We start from the raw sequence: 27,766 nt of genomic DNA, 5'->3' as shown, positions 1-27,766 counted from the left end.
TTAAACATACTTATGTTCCCATTTGTTATATAGAGTCTAGTTGTGAAAATAATGCATGCCAATTGTCCACAGTTCAGAAGGTATAAATAAATTCAAGTCTAAAATTAAAGCCACCCGTTATTTTACCATCCTAAAATGATTCTTCAGATAGTCCTTTTAATTCTCCACATGTATAGATATATGAATCTGCACACATGCACAATGGATATATAGAATAATGTATGCCCAACTTTCAATGCCATAAAGCACTCTTTATAAACTTAGTTTTCAATGACTGCTAAATAACTCCATTGTGTATATGTACCCCAATTTATGCAACAATTAACCTTCCTTTTTAAAAGGACAGAAGACCATTCTGTGATTATCACGAGTGCATTAATTACCCTTTCTTGTTAAAATACTCATTCTATTTCTTGGTTTAAAAAATGAGTTCATGTCTTTAGCTTAGAATATGATCCCTTGGCCTAATGAGGCTATCTATATTCCACCCATAATCCATAGAATATTGCTGTGAGGTGCTTATGGAAAGCATGGCCCTCAACCCTTTTATCAAGTAATGCAGAGAAAACTGAGGCTCAGAGAGGGGTGGTTACTGGCCAAGGTCAAGATCAAAATCTGAGGCTTCAACATGGACCTTCTGAAGTCCAGTCCCTTGCTATGATCTTTTCAAAATAAGAGACCATTGTCATTGCTTTATTCATTCTTTAGCCATGTCATATGCTCAGTGGGCATCAGGGATTGTATCTACAACAATGAGATTGACCGCCCCCTCCTTTGTAACGAGCTACCACACTTTCTTATACTCTAGAGATTATCCACAGAAGTTTCATTTCACAGACACAGCTTTCATCCTCCAGCCCTCGATTGTGTAGTGTGCTCTAGATATGCAGGCTGCAATGTCTAAAAGTTAACCTGCACAACCAAGGAGGGATGGGAGTTGGAAAATGAACAGTCGGCCTCTCTTGCACTCAGTACCCAGCAAGGGCACAGTTGTGAGGCAGGATCTGCTGCCTCCAGCCAGCTGTTCTCAACCTGTGAGTTATGACTCCTTTGAAGTCAAATGACCCTTTCACAGGGGTTGCCTAAGACCATTGGAAAACACACGTGTTTTCATTATAATTCATAACAGTAGAACAATTACAGTTATGAAGTAGTAATGAAAACAATTTTATGGTTGGGGGTCACCACAGCATGAGGAACTGTATTACAGAGTCACAGCATTAAGGAAGGTTGAGAACCACTGGTCTAGCCAGTTCCCAGTGGAATAGAAACACAGTCTCTGGTTGACCAGTCCCTGTTTTGTTCCAAATATTTCCTTGGATAATGGCCGAAACAAGCAGAATGCAACTACAAACAGTCCTAAGTGTTGGGGTGTGTGTGTGTGTGTGTGTGTGTGTGTGTGTGTGTGTGTGTGTGTGTGAATTTTGGAAGGGAACATTTATTGAGCAGAGTAAAGGAAATATGCACTTGAGCTTAGAAATGTTATCTTTTTTTTTTTTTTTTTTTTTTTTTTTTTTTTTTTTTTTTTTTTTTTTTGGTTTTTCGAGACAGGGTTTCTCTGTGTAGCTTTGCGCCTTTCCTGGAACTCACTTGGTAGCCCAGGCTGGCCTCGAACTCACAGAGATCCGCCTGGCTCTGCCTCCCGAGTGCTGGGATTAAAGGCGTGCGCCACCACCGCCCGGCTAGAAATGTTATCTTTTGATGTGAGCTCCCAGCCACCCACAATGCAACCCTTGTCTTGGGTTTTGCTTCGGAGAGAAGTTCAAACCAAGGAAAACTGATGTCAGTGCTGAGCATGTTCATTTCATGGTGAGAACATATGGGAAGTCATTGAATAGCATGGCAAGCAGACTTTCCCAGGGACACACTGCCACACAGCAAGCATGATCTCTGCTTATCTCTTACAGACATAGCCAGATGGGCTCAGTGGCTTTGGGTTCATACTCAGGATTTCTGTATTGAAACTTGTAGTAGTCATTTAAAAAAAGACACATCTTGCCAACTAAGATATATTGTCTTTTCATATTAATTTGAGGCTACTTACCTTAGAGAAACAACTCAACATCTTTCATCTTTCACTTTTCTAATCAAAGGGAATCCTTTGAGAGCCAAAGAGACCTAGCTTTCAAATGAATGCATTGTAATTTCCTTAATGAATGAAGTCAACATGAATCACTGTGGAAAATTGCCCCTGCGCAGTAGAGCTGGTGACATTTCCAACAATACGACACTATTTGGTAAATATTAAAGACGAAACATGAAGGGGTTACAAAATGACCTTTCAACCTCTATGGAGTATGTTAATCACTAAAATGCAGTCATTGGTCCTAAAGGACTGTTCCACTGCTGTCACCATGGAAGCACGCCCCTGCCTTTGGGTTATGAATTATCCTTAGAAGAAATAGAGGTGCATGACACTTACATTGGAAGTGTTGCTTAGCATAAATATGCTTTCTTATTAATGACTTTGGACCCTACATAGCCTTCAATATGAGTATGTATTTATGCCTCAAGATAGTCTCAAGATTTTTCAAAGAGTTGTTTTCAAAGAGTTTTCAAGATAGTCTCAAGATTTTCTAGCAACATGGCAGAATGGTGTTATGGGAAGAGAATCAGAGGTGAGTCATATGTGCCATTCTGTGAATTGTGACTGTGTCACTAATGTGTGACCCAGTTGAATTTTATTTAACCCAGAATGTCTCACAATGTTTTGATACCAAACCATTGTTTTCCTGCAAATGTCTTGATATAGCACATATTTATAGCATTCACACTTATGACTTACAGTATAAAAAAATTGGATGCTAGGACTTGCTTGATACCACAAACCCACCATTCACTAAACATAGGTGTGAAACTCTGTGCCTGTCATCTTCTTCTTTCTTACATCAAAATGAAAGACTTGATCAAGTAAGATTGTTTCTGAAAAGAATAAATACAATGTAGGAAGTGACGTCAAGAGGCTGGCACAGAACAAGGCAAACAGCTCAGTCTAGCAGCCATAGTCTAACCTTCTGTACCCTCAGTACTTGGCACATGAGCAATGCCTGTAGTCTGTTGGATTCCTTCCACGAAGACAGTGTCGGCATTAAGAACCCAGGGTCAGGGGGCAAGTGCCATGACTGAGGCAAGAACCCAAGTTTCCGGGGCTCATTTCTGATTCTCTTTCATTAGAGACTGTGGTTTCACCAAGTTGGAAGAAGCCCAAAGTGTATGGCTTAGAAAGAAAGACTAAAGGGAAGAATTTAATAAAAACAATATTATTATAAAAAAAAAAGATGAGAAGGTAAGGAAAGGAAGAGTGTTAGATGATGATAGGTAGGTAACTAGATGGTAGATAGATAGATAGATGATAGATACATACATACATATGTGCATAGGTACATGATTTAAATAAGAGAGAAAGAATGGAGGAAGATACAGAGAAAAACAAAGGAGAGAAAAGAAGAAAGATATTAGAATCAGAAGGGACAGGCCATTTTAGACAGAATTGAATTTCTAAATAGAATATTAAGACACTGCAGTTAGACATAATAACCAAAGCATCCTTTGGCCAGAGTTCTCCACTGTAGAGTTGTCCTGAATCAACCCTGACTTGCAGGGAGGGCCTTACCCACTGAGAACCTCTGATGAGCTCTCCTAACATCCATGTTTCTTAATCTTTACATTCCTATCTTTCAAGAATGCCTATGATGAAACAATAAGGCATCGTGTGTAAAACACTTAGCTCAACACCTGGCTCATGATCAAACATTGAGTGACAGCCAGCCAGGATGGGATCATCATAGTCAGGGTGCACCCTATGATACTCTCAGAACTGAACACCTGAGGATCAATTTAATACCAAGTAAGACTGAACAAGGAGAAGAAAGTGTATGGGTAAATTAAATATTGTGGAAACTCCTAGAAATAAACACTTGAGAGGAGATTTTGTAAGAGTGAGGTAGATTCTTTGTACATAAGAATACTGTTTTGTGAATAGAAAATTACATTTGTTGGAAAAATAAAGATGATTTGTTACTAAACCAATTCCATATGACTAGGTAAATGGTTGGAAGATGACCTCATTTAATAAACATACTAGTAATCCCAAATTCTTTTAAAATTTTTTCTCTTTCTTTTCTTTCATATTTTTTTCTGGAACTTGTGGTTATTCTTAGTTCTGGAATCACAAGTCTTAGTCACCACACTCAGATTTTAAAGATTTTTTTTAAAATTTTATTTTAATAAACTTGAACATTTATTCAAGCAAAGCCAAGAGTGTGGAACACACACAACAGGAGGCATCAGTTGTTGACCAGTACAATGCACGCCATCGAAATTAACCTCTCAATTTCTGAAAATATGACAGGGATGAAAATTTTCTGTGTTTGAACTTAGAACATTTCTGAGAGACAAGAGCAGAACCACAGTTGTCTCTCAAATTGTTAGGAGTGTGTGGGCTGGGCGAGCTTAAGTTTTGTGGGGAAATATTCTTATGCCTCAAGGGAAGTGGGCAAGGAATGGTGCACAGCATAAACAAGAACAAGTTGAAAGAATGGACAACTGAGGAGGGGTGAAAGAAATATCTTGAAATATCACATATCTACTATGAACCAAGAACTAGAACCAATGGCATCAGAATGTCCCGAGGCACACTGTCATCATAACGATTTCTGTCAATGGAAGTGACTTTCTTTGAGAGGCAGTGAGCTCTGTATCAGTAGGTAGATCAGAGGAGAGTTTGATTGGATTTGTGACATGTCTCCTCATAGACTCATGTGTTCAAGCACTGGGTCCCCAGCTGGTGCTGCTGCTTTGGAAGGTTTGGAAGGCTGTAGACTGTTTAAGAGGTGGACCCATGTTAGAGGAAGTGTGCCGTTGGGAGAACAGCTAGAGGCAGTATAGCCCATCTATTCCTTCTCTTCCACTCTCTGCTTCCTGACTGCACAAGAATGTGAACAACTGCTTGACACGCCTGTTGCCACACCTTTCCCACCAAGAGGGAGTGCACTCTTTCCTAAACCACTAACCACACAAAGTCTTCCTTCCTTAAGCTGTTTATGTCAAAAATTAATGAGGAATGTAAGAACATTAGCAGAGGATATCTATGAATGCAAGTGTTGGATTAAGTCATTAAAATTATTGTGACAGGATATTAACTGTCATTTGAGGAAAAACATCAAAGAAAGAACAATTCTTTGGTCAGAAAAAACCATAAAATATTAACTTAATCATGTCAAAGAACTTAAGCATGAGGTTTTCCATGAGGGAACATTAGTACAAAGTCCTTCTTAGGAAATTCTGCAAGAGGTACATCATGATGGGTGTGTGTAAGTGTGTGTGTGTGACAAATGACATTTAGGTGTCTCTATTCTTCAAGATATTTTCAGTTTCAGGGTTCCAGGAATACAGGTAAGAATCACAACAAGGGTCTCAGTCATGGCTGAGAGTTTAAGGTAAAGAGCTATAAAAACCAAGAGCACAGTTACCACCACAAAGCCAGAGGCCACTAACTTAGAAGAGATAAAAGTGAGTGAGAAAACAGAAGCGTCAACTCTGCAGATGGTTCTAAGTCACTGTGAGCTGGACCTATGGTGGGCCCAAAGAGAGAGAGAGAGAAAGAGAGAGAGAGAGAGAGAGAGAGAGAGAGAGAGAGAGAGAGAGAGAGAGAGAGAACGAGAACTAACAAAACCAGAGCCATGAAAAAAATGAAATAAGGATGGGCGTGGATGTGTCTTTTATTTTTAAGCATGAGATGTACCTGGCTAGAGACCAGATCAATGTGGACATAGTCAGCTTCCTTCCCGATGGGAAGAGTCACTCAGGAAATCCAGCCAGAAGGTCTCACAGGAAATGTGGACTCAGGCAGGACTGATTCTTTCTGACAGAAAATGTCCCTCAGCACACTGCCCTGAGCACACTGTCCCCTGAGCACACTGCTCTCTGTGTATGTGAGATGCGGCTGTTTGGTGTTATGAAATTGGCACATGTCTTCTAGACTAAAGACTCCTTTAGAGTGTGTTTTATGTCCTGCTCTTTTCTCCATTGTTGTAGAAAATCATTAACTTTTCTAAAATCAATCACTGTACCCTAATGCTATCCTCGCTATTCAATTGCCATCTTCAGGGTGTGTCCTTTCCTGACACCTCCAGTGTCTGCCCACTACCCGCTAGTCTGAGTTGAAGATCCACCAGATTCTCACCCTTCCTGCCTCAGGCTTTGTTTCCTCATGGCAGAATTCCAGCCAGCCTCTGATGAATAGAAAGTCCTTCCCATTATTCTGTAAGCCACTGAACTAAATCTGAGTCAGTACAAAAAGAGATGTTTCTCTTTCAAACCAGCCATATCTAGCCCTGTAGGATGCCCATCCTGGGACCCCTCAACTGTCTCTATCCTGAAAAACCTCATATTTCTTACCAAATCCACAGCTTACAGAGTCACATTATAGCCCTTCAGTACATCTGGGGAGATTAGAGCCTATTAAAAAAGCCTTTGGCACCAGCAATTTAATGCTCAAGGCTCTAATCTGGAATTGGTATATTTATCCTGGTCTTTAATTATTAACATTGCATTATTGATCCAATACCAAAACGCAAACAACAAAAACTATTCTAACTAATTATTGTGGGCTTTCTACCTTTTGGGGGTTCTCTACTAGTCTTCACGTCTAAACCATTCCTTTGTACCAATCAATAGGCTTTAATTCATTAACAAGTTTCAGGACCTTGTTTCCATTGCTTGGCAGTTTTCCTCCAGTCAACAGGGAGTGTACTAAGTTCTTTCCCTGGCACTGGCATCATTGTCTATACAAATGTGTTTGCCTTGGGACACCCAAACTAAGTTAACAAACCCACTTCCTGGTGTTCTGTGTCCAGTGGCTGCCAATGCTTCATAAAAAGTCACTGCATACTGATTATCTCTCCAAAAGGACATTATATCATTAAATTATCTTATGTACTGGGGAAGGTCAGTGTTGGCATGGAGACTCAAGGTACTTTGAGTCATCTCAAGGCTTTTCTCATAAAAAGACAATGCTAGTTTGGTACAGATGTAGTCTGAATATATATATTGATGAAGAATTTGATGGGTTACATTAGGACACTACTGCTGGGTCATTTGTCTGATTTCTGTATCCTGAGTGTGGCCTTATTCCTATCCCCAACAGCTTGCTGCCTTTCCATTTGGGTTCCATGACCATAAAGATGGTATAAGGTGTAAATATACATTAGAAAAAGGGATTACAAAGATTCCACCAAGGAACTGATACAGCTTATAAACACCTTCAGCAACATAGCAGGATACAAGATCAACTCAAAAAATCAGTAGCCCTCCTATATACAATGGACAAAGAAGCTGAGAAGGAAATCAGAGATACATCACCCTTTACAATAGCCACAAATGACATAAAATACCTTGGGGTAACACTAACCAAGCAAGTGAAGGACCTATATGACAAGAACTTTAAGTCCCTGAAAAAAGAAATTGAAGATCTCAGAAAATGGAAAGATCTCCCATGCTCATGGATAGGCAGGACTAATACAGTAAAAATGGAAATCTTACCAAAAGCAATCTACAGATTCAATGCAATCCCCATCAAAATACCAACACAATTCTTCACAGACCTGGAAAGAATAATACTCAACTTCATATGGAAAAACAAAAAACCCAGGAGAGCCAAAAGAATCCTGTACCATAACAAAACCTCTGGAGGCATCACGATCCCTGACTTCAAGCTCTACTATAGAGCTACAGTAATAAAAACAGCTTAGTACTGGCATAAAAACCGACATGTGGACCAATGGAGTCGAATTGAAGACCCTGACATTAATCCGCACACCTATGAACATATAATTTTTGACAAAGAAGCCAAAAGTGCACAATGGAAAAAAGAAAGCATCTTCAACAAATGGTGCTGGCATAACTGGATATCAACATGTAGAAGGCTGCAAATAGATCCATATCTATCACCGTGCACAAAACTTAAGTCCAAGTGGATCAAGGACCTCAACATAAATCCAGCTACTCTGAACCTGCTAGAAGAGAAAGTAGGAAGTAGTCTTGAACGCATTGGCATAGGAGATCACTTCCTAAATAGAACACCAGTAGCACAGACACTGAGAGAAACAATCAATAAATGGGACCTCTTGAAACTGAGAAGCTTTTGTAGAGCAAAGGATATGGTCAACAAGGCAAAGCGACAGCCTACAGAATGGGAAAAGATCTTCACCAACCCCACATCTGACAGAGGACTGATATTCAGAATATATAAGGAACTCAAGAAATTAGACATCAAAATGCCCAACAGTCCAATTGAGAAATGGGCTATAGAACTAAACAGAGAATTCTCAACAGAGGAAACTCAAATGGCTGAAAGACATTTAAGGAATTGCTCAACATCCCTAATCATCAGGGAAATGCAAATCAAAACAACTCTGAGATACCACCTTACGCCTGTCAGAATGGCTAAAATCAAAAACACTGAAGACACCTTATGCTGGAGAGGATGTGGAGCTAGGGGAACTCTCCTCCACTGCTGATGAGAATGCAAGCTTGTACAACCACTTTGGAAATCAATATGGCGCTTTCTTAGAAAATTAGGAATCCATATCCCCCAAGATCCAGCTATACCACTCTTGGGCATATACCCAAGGAATGCTCAACCACACCACAAGAGCACTTGTTCAACTATGTTCATATCAGCATTGTTTGTAATAGCCAGAACATGGAAACAACCTAGATGCCCTTCAACTGAAGAATGGATAAACAAAATGTGGTACATATACATAATGGAATACTACTCAGCAGAGAAAAACAATGACATCATGAAGTTTGCAGACAAATGGATGGATCTAGAAAAAAATCATCCTGAGTGAGGTAACCCAGACTCAGAAAGACAAACATGGTATGTACTCACTCATAGGAGGATACTAGATGTGGAACAAAGATGACTGGACTGCTACTCACATCACCAGGGAGGCTACCTAGAAAACAGGACCCCAAAAAAGACACGGGGATCACCCAATGATGGAGAATGGAAGAGATCTACATGAAAAGCCTGGACATGAGTGCGGGTAATGAAGGGCGAGGGTCAAGGGAAAGAGAGCTTGGGGGAGCGGGAGATCCCAGCTGGATCAACAACAGAGAGGGAGAACAAGGAATAGGAGACCATGGTAAATGAAGACCACATGAGAATAGGAAGAAGCAAAGTGCTAGAGAGGCCCACAGAAATCCACAAAGATACCCCCACAACAGACTGCTGGCAATGGTCAAGATACAGCCCGAACTGACTTACTCTGGTGATGGGATGGCCAAACACCCTAATTGTCGTGCTAGAAACCCCATCCAACTACTGAGGGATCTGGATGCAGAGATCCACGACTAGGCCCCGGGTGGATCTCTGGGAGTCCAATTAACAAGAATGAGGAGGGTTTATATGAGCGAGAATTGTTGAGACCAAGGTTGGATAAAACACAGGGACAAATAGCCAAACGAATGGAAACACATGAACTATAAACCAATGGCTGAGGGGTCACCAACTGGATCAGGCCCTCTGAATGAGTGAGACAGTTGATTGGCTTGATCTGTTTGGGAGGCATCCAGGCAGTGGGACCAGGTCCTGTGCTCATTGCATGAGTTGGCTGTTTGAAACCTGGGGCCTATGCAGGATTGCTTGGCTCGGCCTGGGAGGAGGGGACTGGACCTACCTGGACTGAGTCTACCAGGTTGATCTCAGTCTGTGGGGGAGGCTTTGCCCTGGAGGAGGTGGGAATGGGGGGTGGGCTGGGGAGAATGTGAGGGGGCCCGGAGGGGGGAGAACAAGGGAATCCATGGCTGATATGTAGAACTGAATTGTATTGCAAAATAAAAATAAAAATTTAAAAAAAAAAGAAAAAGGGATTATAGGAAGGTGAAAATGTTAAGTGAGCATGATAGGTTTTGATCAGTGCTGAGTACACAGTAGGCACTCTACAAATATACTTTTAGACTAGGACATGGACCTATGTCCTTAAGTATCCTGGTCAAGCCATCTGGCACTAGAGATGCACCCCTCAGCAGCCCAGTACTTCAGACTGGCCTCAAACCCATGATTTCCCCTCCTTTCTCTTGCTGCACTATTGACTGGCTTGCACCACAGCAACTGACTCCATAAGTATTTGTGGGAAGGACAAATGCGTGTCAATGATCTGACTCTCTGCTACCAAGAAACCTGTAATCTTGTGAGGATTCAAACGAAGACACCACAGATCCATCTTCTTGTCAGTGTCAGGGACCCTGAGGAGAGAATACAGTATTCTCTGGCTTCCACATATTCCCATAAGCCCTTTAAGAGTATAATCATGAGTTTTGTTTGCATCACCTCTTGGAATAATAAGGACCATATGTTTAAATTCTCAGTGGAAACTAGAAGGACTACATTCGTTTTGTTATTTGAATTATCCACATGCCCCCAGGAAACCATTATGTTTAACAGACCCAGGGTCATTTGGGAAGGTTTGCTACCAATGTGTAATCCTTTCTTCACTTTGAGAAGTATACAATGGAAAGAGAGAAACAATCCAAGATGATATAAACCAGATGGCATATCTTTTAATTTCATATGTCTATACTTTAGATATAGTTTCTACTAAATCATACTGGTTAAATATGCACATGTCTAGTGATGCTGTTTGGACTACTTAAATTAAGGCCCAGGTGACTTTAAAAAAGAACTCTGCATTTCTGGTCAACTGTGTGATTTCCTTCTCAGTGTCTTTCAATTTGGGCTTGAAAGGTTAATGCAAAATAATTGAAAAGCATCAAACCATTGAGATAGAAGTGAAATTTAAGGGCACTAGAAATTGCTCAGTGACTAAGAACATGCACTGCTCTTACAGAGGACTTGAGCTCAGTATCCACCAACCACACCAGGTAGCTCACAGCTGAGTGTACCTCTAGCTCCAGGGGATGCAACGCCCCCTTCTGGCCTCTGTAGGTACCTGCACTCACATGCATACACACTCACACAAACATACATGTATATACACACACAATTAAAGTAAATCACACAAAAGAAAACAAATAAAATAAAAAAGAAACAAAAATGTATTTATGTTATTAAATACATATGCAAAGTGCACATCAAAAAGACAGGCTTTCTCAGAGATCTGGCATTGTAAGTCCAATGCCAGAGGTGACATTGGTACATGCACATCTAATAGTGTACTTATCTATTAATTCTTCTTTTGTGAGTGCATGAAATGAAATTCAGGGCCCATGCCAAGCAGGTGCCCTAATGACCTACTTACCCAGCCCTGAAATCTTTACAGTCTTCAAAATGCCACCATCTTTTAAAATTATACAATGAAACATGAGTGATATTGCTAACATATTGGGTTAAATTATAAAAAAAATTAAATTCTTATATTTGATCAAAAGAAATACAATTCTATACATTGTCCTATGCTTATTTTGCTATCATGTTTAGATAGTGACATTTTAAAGGCTATTTTCCCTTTTGCTTCCTGGCAAACTAAAACATAATTTTATGTAGTTATGTAAAGAATAGTTGAACCTTTTCCCTCAAGACATATGAGAGCCATAAAAAATCCCAGGAGCAGAGATGATGTCATACAGAAGACTAATTAACACACCTACAGGATAATGTATGTTATATGGTCTTTAAATTTTTATTAAGGTCACCATGAAGTATGGCTTCGAAGTAATGATGATGATGGTGTCGGTCTCCAACACCACCTGTGGGAGTGATAAATAGTGGTGAAGTGGCTGTCTGAAAATGATAGGCTGGGTATCCTTTAGCACTTCGTCACAAAAATGCATTATCCCCGGAAGAGCCCTTGGAGGGATGACATCTCTAAGCATCCTGGGAGCTTATCACAGGAAGTGGTAGAGAGAGGGCATCCTGATGGAAGAAAGGACAGCAAAGATATAGATGTGCAACTGCTCAGAAGCATCCAGAAAACCACAAAGATTATGATACAAAAGATGAAACCAGGTGAGAACAAGCCCATAGGGAGATGCTGAAGAGAATGCTACAGAGGGATTGTGTGGATTCTGGTGATGAAGGGACTGTGGCAGACAGAGGTGATCATGTCTCTCCTCAGTCTATTCCTCCTCCTTTCTGTCCTCTTGCATTTAGGGGCAGCTCTATTACCAGCTGGAACTCAAAGACTGTGGGCAGGTGTGATGATGTGACAGCCCTGAATGACACAACTCAGAACATTCTATAAAGTACCTTCCCTACTCTGTGGCTCCAACCTTATCCTTATCTCTATCCTGATTTGCGCCCCTTTGCTCTCCTAGTTTTTAACACTTTCAATTTTGAGGCGGAGTCTCTTGTACCTTAAGCTGATTTTGAACTTGTGGTACAGCTGAGGATAACAAGGAGATTCTGATCCCTCTGCCTCCACTTTCTGAGTGCTAGAACTGCAATTATAATCCACCACACCTGGTTTATATGGTGCAGGTGTTTATATGACAAGCACTCTTCCTACTGAGCTACACTCCCCAGCCCCTTCTCTCTCTCTCTCTTTATCCCCACTTCCTCCTGCTCATCTTCCTTCCTGGCTGATATGAAGCAAGTAACTTTGGTCCACCATATGTTCTGGCCATCATGATGCTCTGCTCACACAGCAGTGGAGCTAGCTCACCACAGATTGACACTACGAGCCCAGTGCAACTGTTCCCTCTTTAAACAGTTCTTTGTGGTATCAGTCTGACTAGCAGAAAGGTCACCTGTGTTCCCAGTGTGAGTACTGTGAGATCCTCTTCGAGGTGCATCCCCTTAGAACCCTGTGACACAACCTACTCCACTTAGTGCAAACACCCAGAGGTATGTGATGGTTCGTTCTCTTCATGGAGGAAAGGGGAAAGGCAGTGTTGTGCTAAAATCAAATGACTAATAAAATAACAAAAGAATAGGGAGGGGTGAAGATTGAAATCCCCCAAAGAGTTGTAAACTCCAGCAATGTGCATGTGCCAACCATTGATGGAAACAGGACAAAGTACTCTGCACCTGAGTGCACTCTCTCATGCCACTTATCTTCCAGGATGTGTTCCCAAGCCTCCACAGGATTTCCTACACCCCTCCATTTATACTCACCTCCCACCTTTGCTCTTTGCCTCTGTCTGTCTTCCCAACTGATTTGTATGTCACTTGAGTACAGTAGCTCTGTGTATATATCCCATTGTGTGTTCTCAATTCAGATGTTTGATTGTGACCAATGACTTTCCAGCCTCCAGGGCTAAAACAGAACCATCACGTGGAGTTACCTCCTAAATCCTCAGTGGTGAAGTAGATATTGGCATACTCAAGCAAATCACAGCTCTACAGTGTGAAGGGCTTGGAACAAATGTACCCATGAATAAACTACAGACTTGAAACAAGATGGGACTTCAGCATTCATGATGTGCCCACTCTGTCCCTCTGTTCCAGATCAACTACTCGTGATCCAGAGCTCTGGCAAAGCCATGCGAGCCAATTCGAGACAACGTCAAGGGACATCTCTAACGTATGGCAGGGAAATGGAGGCCTCTGTCAATATCTGAGATTAAACCCAAAATGTCTAAGTGGTCTTCAGGAGAGCTTCAGTCTTTGAACCCCTGTGAAACGCATTCTTAGCTGTCAATAATCACCCTTGTATATCATTCACCCATGTGTCACAGAAGCATGAGGCATCAAAGAGTCCTGTCCTCTTTCCTGAGTCATTTCTACAAAAATAGCTATTTCTGAGATGTTAGTGAGCACTTAGTTGTCAGGAATTCTTATTTGACTCAAGGTTTTCCTTAGGGCTGGATAGAAGACTCATCAGTAAGAGCACTTTTTCACAAGACCTGGGTTCTGTTCCCAGCATCCACACGGTGCCTCACAACCATCCCTGACTCTAATTCCATGTGATCTGATGCCCTCTTGTTGCCTCCTCAGGCACCAGGCACACAGGTAGTGCACATGTACATGAATGGAAAACACTCAGGTGTAGCACGAATCTTAAAGAGTCTTATTAATAAAAGCAAACCTGGAGCCAGGTATTGGGGTGAATGCTGGAAGCTCAGAGAAGCAGAACAAGCCATAGCTAACCTCACCTTGCCAATTCCTCAGCCGATCCCTGTTTCCTCAGACTGGAAGCCTCTGAGTCCTCATCCAGAATGAATCTCAGCTAAACTGTTGCTCAAAAGCCTAAAAGCTTAACCAACCCTAGTTCCTGGTCCTCATGCCTTATATACCTTTCTGCTTCCTGCCATCACTTCCTGGGATTAAAGGCATGAGCCATGCCTGGCTGTTTTCAGTGTGGCTTTGAACTCACAGAGATCCAAATGGATCTCTGCCTTCGGATTGTTAGGATTAAAGGTGTGTGTGCCACCATTTTCTGGCCTCTATGTCTGTCTAGTGGCTATTCTGTTCTCTGACCCCAGACAAGTTTATTAGGGTGCACAATATTTTGGGGAACACAATATCACCATACTCAGGCACATAAAATAAAGCAAATTTACAAAGCAGGTCCCTCAGCTGTCCATACAACACACAGGATCATCTTCCCACTGTCATGTATGCAGTCACTTTTGGTTACACTGTCATCTTTTTGCTTTTCTATCTGAACAAAGGCTTAGCTTTGTAATTCTCTTCCACATTCCCCAACTGCACTGAACCACCTTTGGAAACATCCCTCTTTGGAATGCCTGGTACTACCACCTGTCATTGGAACGTCTGGACATCCCCTTGGGCCTCCAAGTTCAAGTAACTGTACAGCAGTAAGAACAAAGCTATTAGCAGATTCTGTGGTTCCAGAGAAGTCATGCAGTCTCAAAGGAGTGTGAATCTACTCTTAGAAGCTTAGAAACCCTTCCTTTTCTACATCAGTGAGGGCCCAGAACCACACTGGAGAGGAAGAGTTGGCAATGGCACCAAGAAGGAAACTGGAGCCAAGAAGATACTTAGGGTTTCACAGTGGGCCCCTTGCCCAAGCACCCAATGGATTTGAAATTGTGGACATAAAGCAAGAACTTGGCACAGGATGCGAGGAGATGAGTGTGCATGAGGTTTCAGTTGTGCAAGGGAGGGAGGCTGATGGGAAATGTTTCAACTCACAGATCTAGACAGTGTCTGGCTAAGTCTCGTGGAGCCAGAAAGTGTCCCAGCCGAGCGCTGCAGCAAGTCTCTTACAGAGAGTAAATAAATGTGCTGCCAATGTTGTATTGAGAGACAAAGATCCATATGAAAGGAAAGCACTTAGGAACATTGTCAGTCGGCCAGACTCAGGTTCTAGGGCTTAGATGAGCTGATGAGCTGTACACAGCCTGGATAAGTCCTTCGTGAGTCAAGGACTCTCTTTGATCTATCCCGTCTTGCATAATCTGCAAGCAGAGAATATTGGAGATGGAAAGGGAAGGAAAGCTATGTTTTCAGTGGCTACCAATTGCTGTGCAATACTGGATCTAGATCATCAATGTGTATTTTAGCGACAGATGCACCATGGGGTGTTGTTAAGTACATGAGGGACAAACAGAAGTCAATGGAATTACCTACATGCATGCAAGTTGGACTCTTTCTCAGCACTCTAATCCTGGCTCTGTCAGAGCCTGCCTTTAGCTTTCATAATGAATTGGTACGTTAATTTTGAATTTTGTCAAGCACCACATTAAATGTTATTTATTTTGATGATTGACGCTTTGGGGCAGTCCCTTAGATTTTGCACCTGAGTTCAGTGCCTCTTCATCCAGCTTGTTCTTACCCTCGGGGTCATTTTGCAAACAGAAAAGTGAGGCTCAGACAACATTTGTGCTTTGCCCAAGGCCACATGTCTAGTCAACATAGAGCTTAAACTCAAAATGCCCTGGCTCCCAAGCCCCACTCTTTCCATCCAGTGTATTGTCTCTGTGGAGTAAGCATTTCTGTCTATTCTGATGGTTGACATTGTCAGGCATGAGGATGCCATTCCAAGGAGGGATGTCCCTAAAGACTCTGTAATTGGAGAAAACTTGTGGAGAGACACATTGCTGAAATGCTGTCAGGGCAGAAGCTCAAAAGTTGTTATACAACGTATAGCAAATGTCAAAAAATAAGACTGAGGCCTGGGGAAACCAGTCAGGAAAGTGCTTGCATTATAAGCATGAGGACTGGAGGTCAATTCCTAGAAGTCATGCTTTTAAAAAAAGGCAGGAGTGACACAGGTTTGGATTTCCAATGTTGGAGAGATGGACGTGGGATAGTCCTGGTATACCATGACCAGCCAACCCAACCTGCTTGGTCAGCGCCAGGCAAGTGAGAGACTCTGTCTCAAATATATATATTTGACACAGACAGGGGAAGTTGTCTTCTGGCCTCCACACACAAATACATACATGTTGTAGTCCTGCCCACATACACATGAACATGCACACATACATTTGTACACACAAATTAATATACACCCAAATAGTATTGACAAAGATTGGCAGATGAAGAATGTGCTGAGTTAAATAAGAAGGATTGAATCCCATGCCATGCAGTCATGGATAACTTCAGAGGAGCTGTTCACTTTGCTTAGAATATACTTAAGGAAAGAGGGGGGAAAAGTACTATTTGGGATACTACGGTAGTGTATGTAGGAGTTTCCGGAGAGTTGTTAACAAATAATGTGCAAGGGTGCATTAAATACTGTGGTTAACGTAGATTTCAATGCCTGTGAACTCTTGTAAATGGCATTATTTATCTTCTCTGGGAGCATGGCCGTTCTTTGCTGTGGAAAGGAGAGTTCATGAAGAGGCCGGGCCTTACCACCTGCAAATTTAATGTTCAGGCCAATATTTCATGATCAAATATCTATTTTTGCCAATTCAATTATTATTTAAGAAATATTTTCTGTCTCTTTTATTGAATGAGGACAGATGTTATATTAGTTTCACTTGCTCTTTTAAGTCCATGCATAGTAAATGCTTAATAAATATTTTTAATAAATAATTAAGTTTGAATGAATTTTATAATACATTTCTCAAAGAGAAGAAATCCCCTGGGTTATTTCTGTCGGGCTGGAAAATAGTTCAGACCAATCCTTTCAATAAATAGATATATGCTCTGTGTTCCTCTATTTTTGCATTGCCATAATGAAAAGCCTGAGGCACGCTAACTTTAAAAGAAAACAGGTTTATTTAAAGAATGCAAGGTTTTAGGCATTTGAAGTCCGAAGTCCACATGACACAGGCTTTGCAAAAGTCCCCATCTATTATGTCACCTCATGGTAGACAGAAATGGTACATGGAGGAAGAAAGATCATATGTCAAAACTGTGAGACAGAGTGAGCAGAAGTCTCGTTTACTCTCATAACTCCCTCCCAGTGAGTCCCACTTGATAAAGGTGTAAACCATCTCTGAATATTGCTACTCCAAGGACCAACTACACAGCATGTGAGCCCCTCAAACTGTATCCAAGCTACAGCATGCTCTCTGCAGCTACAGCACACTGGCTGTCATCTAGTCACTGGAAAAGCTGTAGTTACTATACTGTTTTTTTCATCTAAAGCTTTCTTTTAATTTGGCTTCTCTGCATAACCATTGTCCTGATTTATTATTTTTCCCAATATCTCATATTCTCTTGGGGGGGAAAAAGCTTCCTGGTGTCTTTCTAATTTGCCCACTAGAATCTTCCCTCTTTGAAGACACACACATCCTTGATCTTGGCCAGAGCTGGGCACGTACTCTGGCTTCGGAAGCACTTGGCAGATATTTGTTGGAAGATTAAACGAAATGATAAATGAATGAAAATTCCATGGCCTTACTATTTTGACCTACAAAATAACAAGGGTGACCTGTATGAGTGACATGGATAGATCTCTAAGAGACATTAAACAAATAAAAGGAAAATATTCACAGCATTTGATCGAACTTACTTTTAAGTCAAATGAAATGCAAGTGTACTTAGAATCCATCACCTGGGTTCACCTGAAGAAAGTCTTTCAGGAAGCTGTGTGAGTGACTTGGCAGTTGATTTGTATAGAAGAATACTTTTGAACTAGCATCATAGTTAAGAAGTGACTCTTGCCCACTTGAGGAAGGGACTAGAGGGTCACTCTGATAGCTACAGCCCATTGCTGGCTGTAACAGAGAATTTAGCAGCAGGTGTAACTTCCCAGTTCAGAGAGTCGAACTCCGGCACATAGCAGACATTCAGTATTTGTTTGCGAATGAGCAAGCTAAAGAAATCTCCGGTAATACAGGTGATGAAACAGTATCTGCTTCCCACTGGAATGTGATGGAGCCTTTGAAAGACCATTACAGGGCCTGCAGATGATGTGGAAAAGTGGACATTTGCAAATGCAAAGAATGTATTTGCACAAGCGAAAGGTGAAGTCAAGCCCCTGTGGCAGTGCATCAGAGGAGCAGACTGGACACAGTAGTTTACAAGCACGAACTTTACTTGGAAAATTCTCAGGATCAACATGTACACAGGATGGGAAGACAAGGGCTAGGCAGAGGGAGAACTTGGTCTCTGACAGAGGCAGCAGAGGATGCTACCAACTTCCTAAGGATCTGGGATTGCCCATCAACATAGTCTTGAATTAGAGCAGAATTGCCTGTCACCATAGTCTTGAATTAGAGCAATCAGGCTTCTGCACCATTGCTCTGGCCAGGCATTAGAAATGAGCTGACTTTGTGAAAAAGACGTGATCTTGGACTTCTCTTCAATCAAAGGCAGCTCCCATCAGGCAGGATGTTGTCTTACTGCATATTTCTAAAGGGGGGGGGGGTTGATGGTGTGTTATTGTGTTTATTAGCCCACAAATCTAGAACAGAAAATATGTACAACTATACCCAAAATGTGATTGTTTGATTGTTGATAGATGAAAGTTGTTGTAGAACACTTTTCTAGTTAGTGTGTCAATCTAATGACTGAATTAATCTTTGTAAACCCAAACTTAAATAATAATAATAGCATGCCTTATGCCATTCAATGTTTACTGATTATCTGCTAAATGCAAGATCCCATTCTAAATGTTATTGATACAAAAGATGAAAATGCCTATTTTCTCAGTATCAAATCTAGAGAGAAAATACAAACAAGCCAGACAGATCCAACTGGATGGAGTACTAATGGGTGAATGAGTAGACAGAAAAATGAAAAGGGATGCAGTTGGGTAGGTGGATGAATATACATATACATATATATATATATATATATATATATATAACTTACAGAGAGAAATGATAAATAGATGAACATTGATAGGTAATAGAGACAACAGATAGATCAAAGTTGATAGATTAGGTGATATAGATGGATAGACAGATGACAAATAGATGATAGATAGATAGATAGATGTATTAATATAAATGTTATCTAAAATTATGTATAAAAAGAAATAAGACAAAGGGAAGAAAAGGTCAGTGCTGGGACAGTAATACAAAGTCTCTAATTTATATCATAGAAAATAATGCAGAGGGGGCCTTGGAATTGCCACAACTGGATGTACCAGGCTTTGCTGACTCCCCATGGGAGGCCTTACCTTTTCAGAGGAGGGAATGGGGGTGGGTTGGGAGAGAAGGCTGGAGGGGAGCAGAAGGAGGGAAGCGAGGGGGATCTGTGGTTGGTATGTAAAATGAATAAAAAAAATTCTTAATAAAGAAAAAAAAAGGAAAATGTCAACCAAGAAAATAGGTGTTGAGAAAAGTCAGAAGCACGACAGTGACCAAGCCATGAATGTCCTGAGGGAAGATGGTTCCTCCATTAGAGAACATAGCAGTAGCTTGTTCTTGCAATGTTTGACACATTTTATCTCAATCCCTCAACAGGTATATCAGTTTCCTTTGGAAAAAACTGAGACCTAGGGAGATTAACAATTTTTTTTCTCAAGGTCCCTCAGCAGGTGGATGTAGAAGGCAGGGTTCCTACCCAGTAAGAAACTGTAAAGATTTCCCTAGGATTGGGGAGGGAAAGGAAACTGGACTGTGTTAGAATCCAGAAACATGCTCTCTTGCTGAAACTGGTAACAACTGGATTTGCCTGTGTACAACAGGTAGCCATGAAGACACAGCTATATTGACTCTGCTAGCTTAATTCTAAAGCACTTGACTATGATGCCCCCAAAGTCTGGTGTGGGGTAGCCTGCTGCTTGTTCTGGCTAAGAGTTTAGTGCCTTGCAGAGATCAATTCTAAGCAAGCTCCTCACTGGGCACTACACTAACCAGGTTTCCTGGTGTCCAAGGCCAACAACCAAGCAGCAAGAACAAAACATGTTCAAAAGGGAAAATCCCAGGACTCCCTGAGGAGAGGCAGCAGGGGGAGACAGGCCTGGTGATAGACAGGTTGGCCATCATTGTTCTCAGGGAGGCCCAGTTGGCTCCATGCCCTCAGGTCCCATTGTATTCCCTCAAATTCCCTGATAGAAATATTGACCTCTATGACAGTCATCTCCTAAGCATCCTCCCCAGTCCCTTGGACCACACACCCTAAGGATGTAGCCGGCAGAGACCATGTAGAGGAACACAGAGTATTCAGTGCCTCACATTTGATTTTTCTCACACGGACCACACTAATTCTGTATCAGAATACCATTCATTCTACTAGACCCTCCCCCAACTGCAAGAGACCAACAAAGAAGGCAAAAGAAATCACTGGCACATATTGTTAAACTTCCCATGACTCGTCTTTCACAACAATTGTACAAACAGATATGTGTCTCCATTTTTGTCAGTGAAGAAACCAAAACAAAGAGAGAATGGCAACAGATCAAGGCCATTGCCCTTCACATAGCTGAGTTTACACCATAGATATTCCAATGAAAGGATACATTGGGCTATGTGCACAGTGCTACTAGGGCTGGCCAGTTCCACAGCTCAACTACCACCACACTGCCATGGCTATATACTCCACATCTTTGGATTCAGTCAACGTTGAATTGAAAATATTTGAGAAAAATCTCGCATTGGCAGTGGACTGAAACAGACTTGATTTTCTTGCCAAATTTCCTTAGCAATATAGTAGAGCAATGATCCACATTGCCTTAATTTAGATGTCATTTATGATTTATTTTATAGTTTACTTAGGTGTGTATGTGTATGTATCCTCAGAAAAGGAAGGAAGGAATAGAAAAAGGTGTCAGAGCCCTTGGAGCTGACAAGTGGTTGTGAGTGCCAAAAATGGGTGCTGAGAACTGAACTCAGGTCCTCTGTAAGAGCAGCAAGTGCTCTTAACCACTGAGCAAACTCTCAAGCCCATGCATTAGATATGATGGGTAGTGGAGAGGTTATTTAAAGACACAGAAAGGTATGTGCAGCCTCTGCGGAAGCACAACATCACTCTTTAGAGGGGCTGATGAGCATCCTTGGGTCTGTGAGCGAAGATTGTCCTGGCATCAGCAAGTCTCATCACACATGCTGAGGGACAACCACACCAGCAAGCATGGGTAGACAGCACATTAGGACCAAGACTGGGAGTTACAGAAGTTCTTCCTGCTTTGAGGACTACATGCTGTAAGAAACACATTCAGGCCTGGTTGAATCTTAGTTTGCTTGTAACACTGTACAGGTGGAATTGATTCCAGCAGATGATCCAGGCCCTCCTTCTAGCACGTTAGCAGGAAGCTGTCAATTTGTGAGGGGTGCTCTGCAGCCTGCCTCATCTGGCACACTTGCTCAGAGCTTGAAGTTGAAAACTGTTCTATCTCAATTCTCTCCTCTCTTTCAAGTTTGAAGTTTCAGTTTCGCCCTCACCTCTGTGAGAACCACTGAGGATGGGGGTTGCTTCCCATTTTGGGTCATTGGGCCCTCTCCCCTTCTGCCTTGTAGTGGTCCAGAGCTGAAGCTGATGCTTTCAAAAGTCAAAAACTATTAAGACATTCCTGGTGTGTGTGTGTGTGTGTGTGTGTGTGTGTGTGTGTGTGTGTGTGTGTGTGTGTGTTTGTGTAAGAAAATGTGTGTGCACTGCATGTGGAGGCCATATGTCAGTATCTAGTGTCATCTTCAATCACTCTCCACCTTATTTTTTCTTTTTTGAGGCAGGATTCCTCACTGAACATAGAATTCCTCCAGACAGTTATGAGTGAGTCCAATCTCTGACTTTGGCATTACAGATGTATTCCACTGCACCTAGCATTTTCACCTTGATGCTGGGGAATCAAACTCAAGGTCCTCATGTTGACTGAGCCATCTCTCAAGCTCCAAACATTCTCACATTTCATTCATTCATTCATTCATTCATTCATTCATTCATTCATTCATTCATTCATTCATGGTTTTCTAGTGTGGTTTTAAGGATTGAATCCAGGACTTTACACTCACAAGGCAAACACTCTACCAATCTATACACTTAAAAGTGGATTATCTTCTTGGATTCTTTCTTCATTTGTTTCTTTCTTATGCACCCCTATATAACCCCTAAATCCATTCCTGAGACAGAATACAGTTGAGTTTAGTGGGACAAAGTAAAGAGGAACGGAATCAGAGTGAATTAATTTAGTGGAAGAGACAACCTCTCCAGATGGGAGCTTCCTGATGTGTTATGAAATTGCCTCTGATGCTGTCTTGATAGGTCTCCCTACTGCGTATGCTTTGAAAGCATCTTCACCCATCGCTAATCTTCATTTTGCTTCTCTGACTTTGAATTCTTTAAGTCTTTTAAAAAGTCTCTTATCTGACTCAGCATTCTTTCAAAAACCATAAGGAAGATGTTCTGTTTCCTGCTGGAGAGGTGCCATCCCGTCTAACTCCAAAGCCGTGTGCTAATTAAGCAGCTAACCTCCCATTTCCCAAGTGGACCTTGATAACAGTTTTACAGAAAAATGAAGTTTGAGATAGCTTTTCCAGGAGACTTTGGTTGAGCTCACCTCCCTCCTCCCTGCTTTGGCCTTTTCAAAGAAATTTAGCCTCTGGAGTTTTCTGTCTTGGTATTTATAATAGACTCAACACATATATTAACCAAGTAACAATTAAAACAAAAACCTGGGTGTTAATAGTTTTGAAAAGGAACATGGACTATTAGATAATTTGGAATTAGAGAATTAATTTTTTTAGTTATATATCCTCATCACAAAGTTGAAATGTCTTCGTATTCCTGTATCCCACTCTACTGTCCACAGATGCGCCTATGTCCAAATTCCATCCGTTTCCTGGTCCTGCCAGATGTTTCCTGGTTATAATTGTGACACTCGTCCGTCATCTTTAGGTGCTTCCTTTGGCCAGGAGGAAGGCTGTTTCCAGTTACCGTGTTCTCACACCAAGTGAGTACCTTCCCCTGTGGCCTTCCTCAACCTTCTTTTCCTTTCTCACCATGGCTGCCAAAAGGGGTGCTAAGCAGCTTCCACCCATTCCAAAGCACAGAACATGCTTAGCAGGGATCCCAGAACCTGCCAAGTCAATAGTATCCATGAACTAGCTTCATCCACTTCCTTCTTTTTAAGCCTTCTTCCTCCTGTGCAGAATATTCTATGTGGTTAATGCAGTCTTTCCCAATATTTATTATATGAGAAGCATCAGTAATATGTACTAGAGGAGAAGGTTCTTGTCTATGGAGGCCACAGTATGTCACAGACTAAACACACTGCTCATGGGTCATAGGATGCTACAGACTTACATTTCCTTTCTTCAAAACATTGATGCACCCTACTTCTCCAGTCATTTAAAATATGCCATCAATCCCACAAAGGTGGGGCTGCTTTTCCCAGACAAAGGGAGAGAAAACAGGAAATAGGAGTCATTTATAGACCCATCTTTTCTTTGTTCATGAATGTCCCCAGATTTAATACAAAGAGTCTCCAACCCTGGGAGGGTTAGTAATTGGACTTAATTTCACAACTGATATGGTTCAAGCTAATGGAGTTACTAGAGTATTCTTATTAATGCTAACTAAAAGAATTCTTCTCAGGCTAGAGAGATGGCTCAGGGAATAAAGTACTTGCCCCATGAGTATAAGGACAGGAGTTTAGATTCCCAGAACACCTGGAACATCTGAGTGGGTGTGGCAGTCCACCCAAACTGAACTCTCAGTGTGCATGGAGGGGTGGGGTGGCAAGATAGGGGCTGCCTGCAGTAATCTGGTTAGCCGTATGGAGACAGCTCTAGGTTCAGAGAGACAATGTCTCCATATATGAGTTGGAGAGTAATCAAGGAAGACACCCCCAAAATCAGCCTTGGGCAACTACTTGACTGTAACACATGTGTTTATGTACATGCACATATTTATACACCCACACATATGCAAACACATTATATATGTGTGTGTGCACTAACACCACACAATCACACACACACACACACACAATCATATGTAAAACATTTCTTTTCACATCCTGTGCACGTATTTGTGTTGCATCCGTACTTCATAGTACACAGCCTAACTTACTTTAGGATAAAACATAGTGTTTAAAAGCTTCAAGCAGGTAACTCTTAGTAACAGATTTTTTAAAAAGACTAACAAATGTTAGATGATCAGAAGAACTATAAATGTACTCAAGAAAAGTGAACATTCCCTCTATGATTAATCCCCTGGCCAAATCTAACAGCAGCCAGTGTGGTCCAGGCCTTTGAAAATGGGACTGTGTTGTTAGTTTGTCTCTTCCTTTACGCCTTCATTTATTTCAACTGATAGTATGAAGTCCAGACATCTTCTATAGCCTGAAGATACTTTGTGATGCGCCCTAGACACTTCCTCTGCACTGTCCTTTTCTTCTTGGCTTGTGTCAATGCCAATACTTCTTTGCTTTTGTAAATAAAGTTTTATCAGAACATTCTTATTCAATGGGCAAGATGTGTCCCTCCCTGTCTTAGAACCTCATCTGCTGTACAAATGCACAGATCAAACCCAGATTTTATCAGTGGTTTTTTTTGGTGACACTTTTCAGCATAATCTCCCTGGGTTTGTTTATGAGCATTTATATTCTAGGAAAAGGGCAACAAACACATTCTCAAAAGGTCCAAGGAGTAAGTACTTTTGGTTTTGTGGGCCAGACAGTGTCTGTCAAGACTACTCAACTCTGCCCATTGTAGTTTCAAAGAAACCATATATAATATATAAATAGGTAGGCATGGCTGTATGCCAATAAAACTTTATTTACAAAAACAGAGATGAAAAAACATTGACTGCTGGGCATAAGTTGCCAACTTGCCATTATAAAAAAGCTCTTGATAAGGAATAGATGTCAAAATCCTTTCAGGAATATTTTCACAGAATGATTTATCTAGACTCATAAAGGTATAAAGACATATACTTTGGAAAGAAAGAAAGAAAAAATTCTCCATAGATGTTTCTGATATGGGTTCTGTAGAAAATACATACAATCCATTTACAAATAGCTATCTTAATTACAATAAATGAATTATAATAGATAACTTATAGATTGATAGATAGCTCATAGATAGATATATAGAGAGGTACAGAGAGAGATGATACATAAAATGTGATATACAGATTACAGATATATAGATAGAGATAATGTAAATCTATGTATATATATAGATAGATAGAGGACAGGCAGACTAATAGGTGATAGATTTTTTTTAAATGTCATGTGTGTATGTTGTATATACTTTGCATTGCCCCCACCTCAAATTCACAGTAAACTGGGCTATCTTGAGAAATGGGGACCATCCAATTCTTGAAATAAGCAAACAGAAAGCTATTAAGTTTCTGACAGAAATGACACTTAAGAATTTGTATTGAAGATCATTAAAAAAAACACATTGTTTCTAGAATATTCCATGGCTCAATGGTATTCTTGAACCTGATCTTTGATGTCAAACATAATTGGTTGAATCACTGCTTTACCACTAAACACATGAGATTTTTAGTCCTTGTAATGTGTCTGGTCTTTTCTGAGAACTAGTTTGCTTTGCCTTCAAAATGAGAAGAATATTTGAATGGTATCATGCTGCTTCAGATCAGTAACACAGCCATAAAATGACTAGCCAACTACAGTTCTCAAGAAAGTGAGGGCATCCTTAGTGTTGATATTAGTATTGATTTGGCCTATCTTGAGCTAGTTTGACAAAATATCAGAAAGTCCATGTTGTGTATCATCTGTGCTACACTCACATATCTCAACTTGGCTTTACTGTGTTTGAGAAACTCATATCTCAAATATCAAATATTCACTGATTATCTTTGATCCCCTTTAAACTTTGTCTGTGTGATATCCAGGCATAGGAATTACCCTCCTCTATGTACCTCAAGGGATGCCCCACAGGGCATTAAAACAGCTGTTGTGAAAGGTTCTAGGTAGAGCCTCCCTGACTAGACACCTGCCTCAGAGATGTTCTCAGGTCACAAACAGATGTTTGGTTAGACCAGGTGTTAACTGTTCTCATTTGCTCTGCTGTAGATCTGCCTTCCATATGATACTATCATCTACTTAGATCATGTGACACTACCACCCCCAAACTAAGAGGTCACCTTTTAAATCTTTGGATGTGCAGTACCTACACATTCTCAGTGCAGGGCAACAACCCAGAAATTACCCTCCCCCCACAGAAAATTTTGCAATATGGGACCTGAGTACAAGATGTTGTCACTGTCAACTCCCTATGTACCCAAATGGTACTTATAAGTACTTCATCTTTGGAGCAACATGGCCCCAAATGATTGGTCTTCAAAGTCAGGGATGGTCTAGGGAAACCTCTAATAAATATGAATTCTGGTAAGTTATCAGTAGAGATAGATCTTGGGAAGTGTTCAGCAAGTGATTTTATCACACCAAATAAGACATTATTAATCCTACTCTATTTTCTGTGTCATTTCTAATTCTAGAGACTTTGCTCTTGCCCCAACTCCTTCACTGATCCTAGATGTTACAACTTTAACACATCAATATTAACCTACAGTGGAGGATAAATATTTCTTGGTTTTGGAGTATTTGTTTTCTGGTTCTATCACTCATTTCAGCCTGTGCTACAGAAAAAGTTGGAGAAGATGGAAGTAAAGAAAAGTTTCTCTTGAAAAGTAAGATGCTAGTGTCCACCATGACTGATGTGCTGAATCACCTAGCAGTCGTGTATTGACTCATCAGGACTCATCAGTGAAGCAGTTCTGGCCCAAAATCCCATCCTCAAGTCAATGACAACTGGACTTCTATGTTTCTCTCCTAGAAAGGAAACTTTAAGTTCATTTTTTAAAGCAACTCCCCTCACCAAGACTGGCTTTTAAAAGAGAAAAGAATGGTATGGGTTGACATCTCATAGAAGAGATAGAATGCCTGTGTTTTCACAGAATATTACAGTATTTACATGGGAAAACCAAGTGTCTGGTGTCTAAGCTCATTCACTTCATTTCTTCCAAAGCTGTAGGAGATTCAATCCTATACCTATGTATGTGACTAAGTTATGTGAAGCAATACTTACAGTGGACTAACTGGTAGAATGTAGATGTCAACCAATAGCATTTCAAATATTTAGTGAATGGTGTTACACTCCCATGGACACGTGATATCTGCCCATGTTCATACAGTACACTTTTAGTGTCAGAGGGAATTGCCATCAAACAAGACTAACATGGTACCAGGTTCACAGAGAATACAGGCTTGGGGGAAAGACAAATACTGCCACAAATACTAAATGCTTCAAGAGGATAGTGCCCTGTGTTAATCGAGGTACATAAGAGAGATGGGGACAAAGGAAAAGAAGGTTGAAGATGGCTGTGGGAAGGTACTCACTCGATGTGAGAACATGGTAACTGGAAGCAGGTTTCCTCCTGGCCAAAGGATGTCAAAAGATGATGGGAGAGTGTCACAATTATACCCAGGAAACATCTGGTGCTTGAGAGAAATAGAAGCAACAGGGAAAAGAGAAAAAATAGATTTTAGAGGATCATCTCACATAATAGTGTGGGCCA

The sequence above is a fragment of the Peromyscus californicus genome, unplaced genomic scaffold (genome assembly GCF_007827085.1).
Source record: "Peromyscus californicus insignis strain IS unplaced genomic scaffold, ASM782708v3 Scaffold_8__1_contigs__length_139910024, whole genome shotgun sequence".
NCBI classification, from domain to species: Eukaryota; Metazoa; Chordata; class Mammalia; order Rodentia; family Cricetidae; genus Peromyscus; species Peromyscus californicus.
This window is presented reverse-complemented; position numbering follows the sequence as displayed.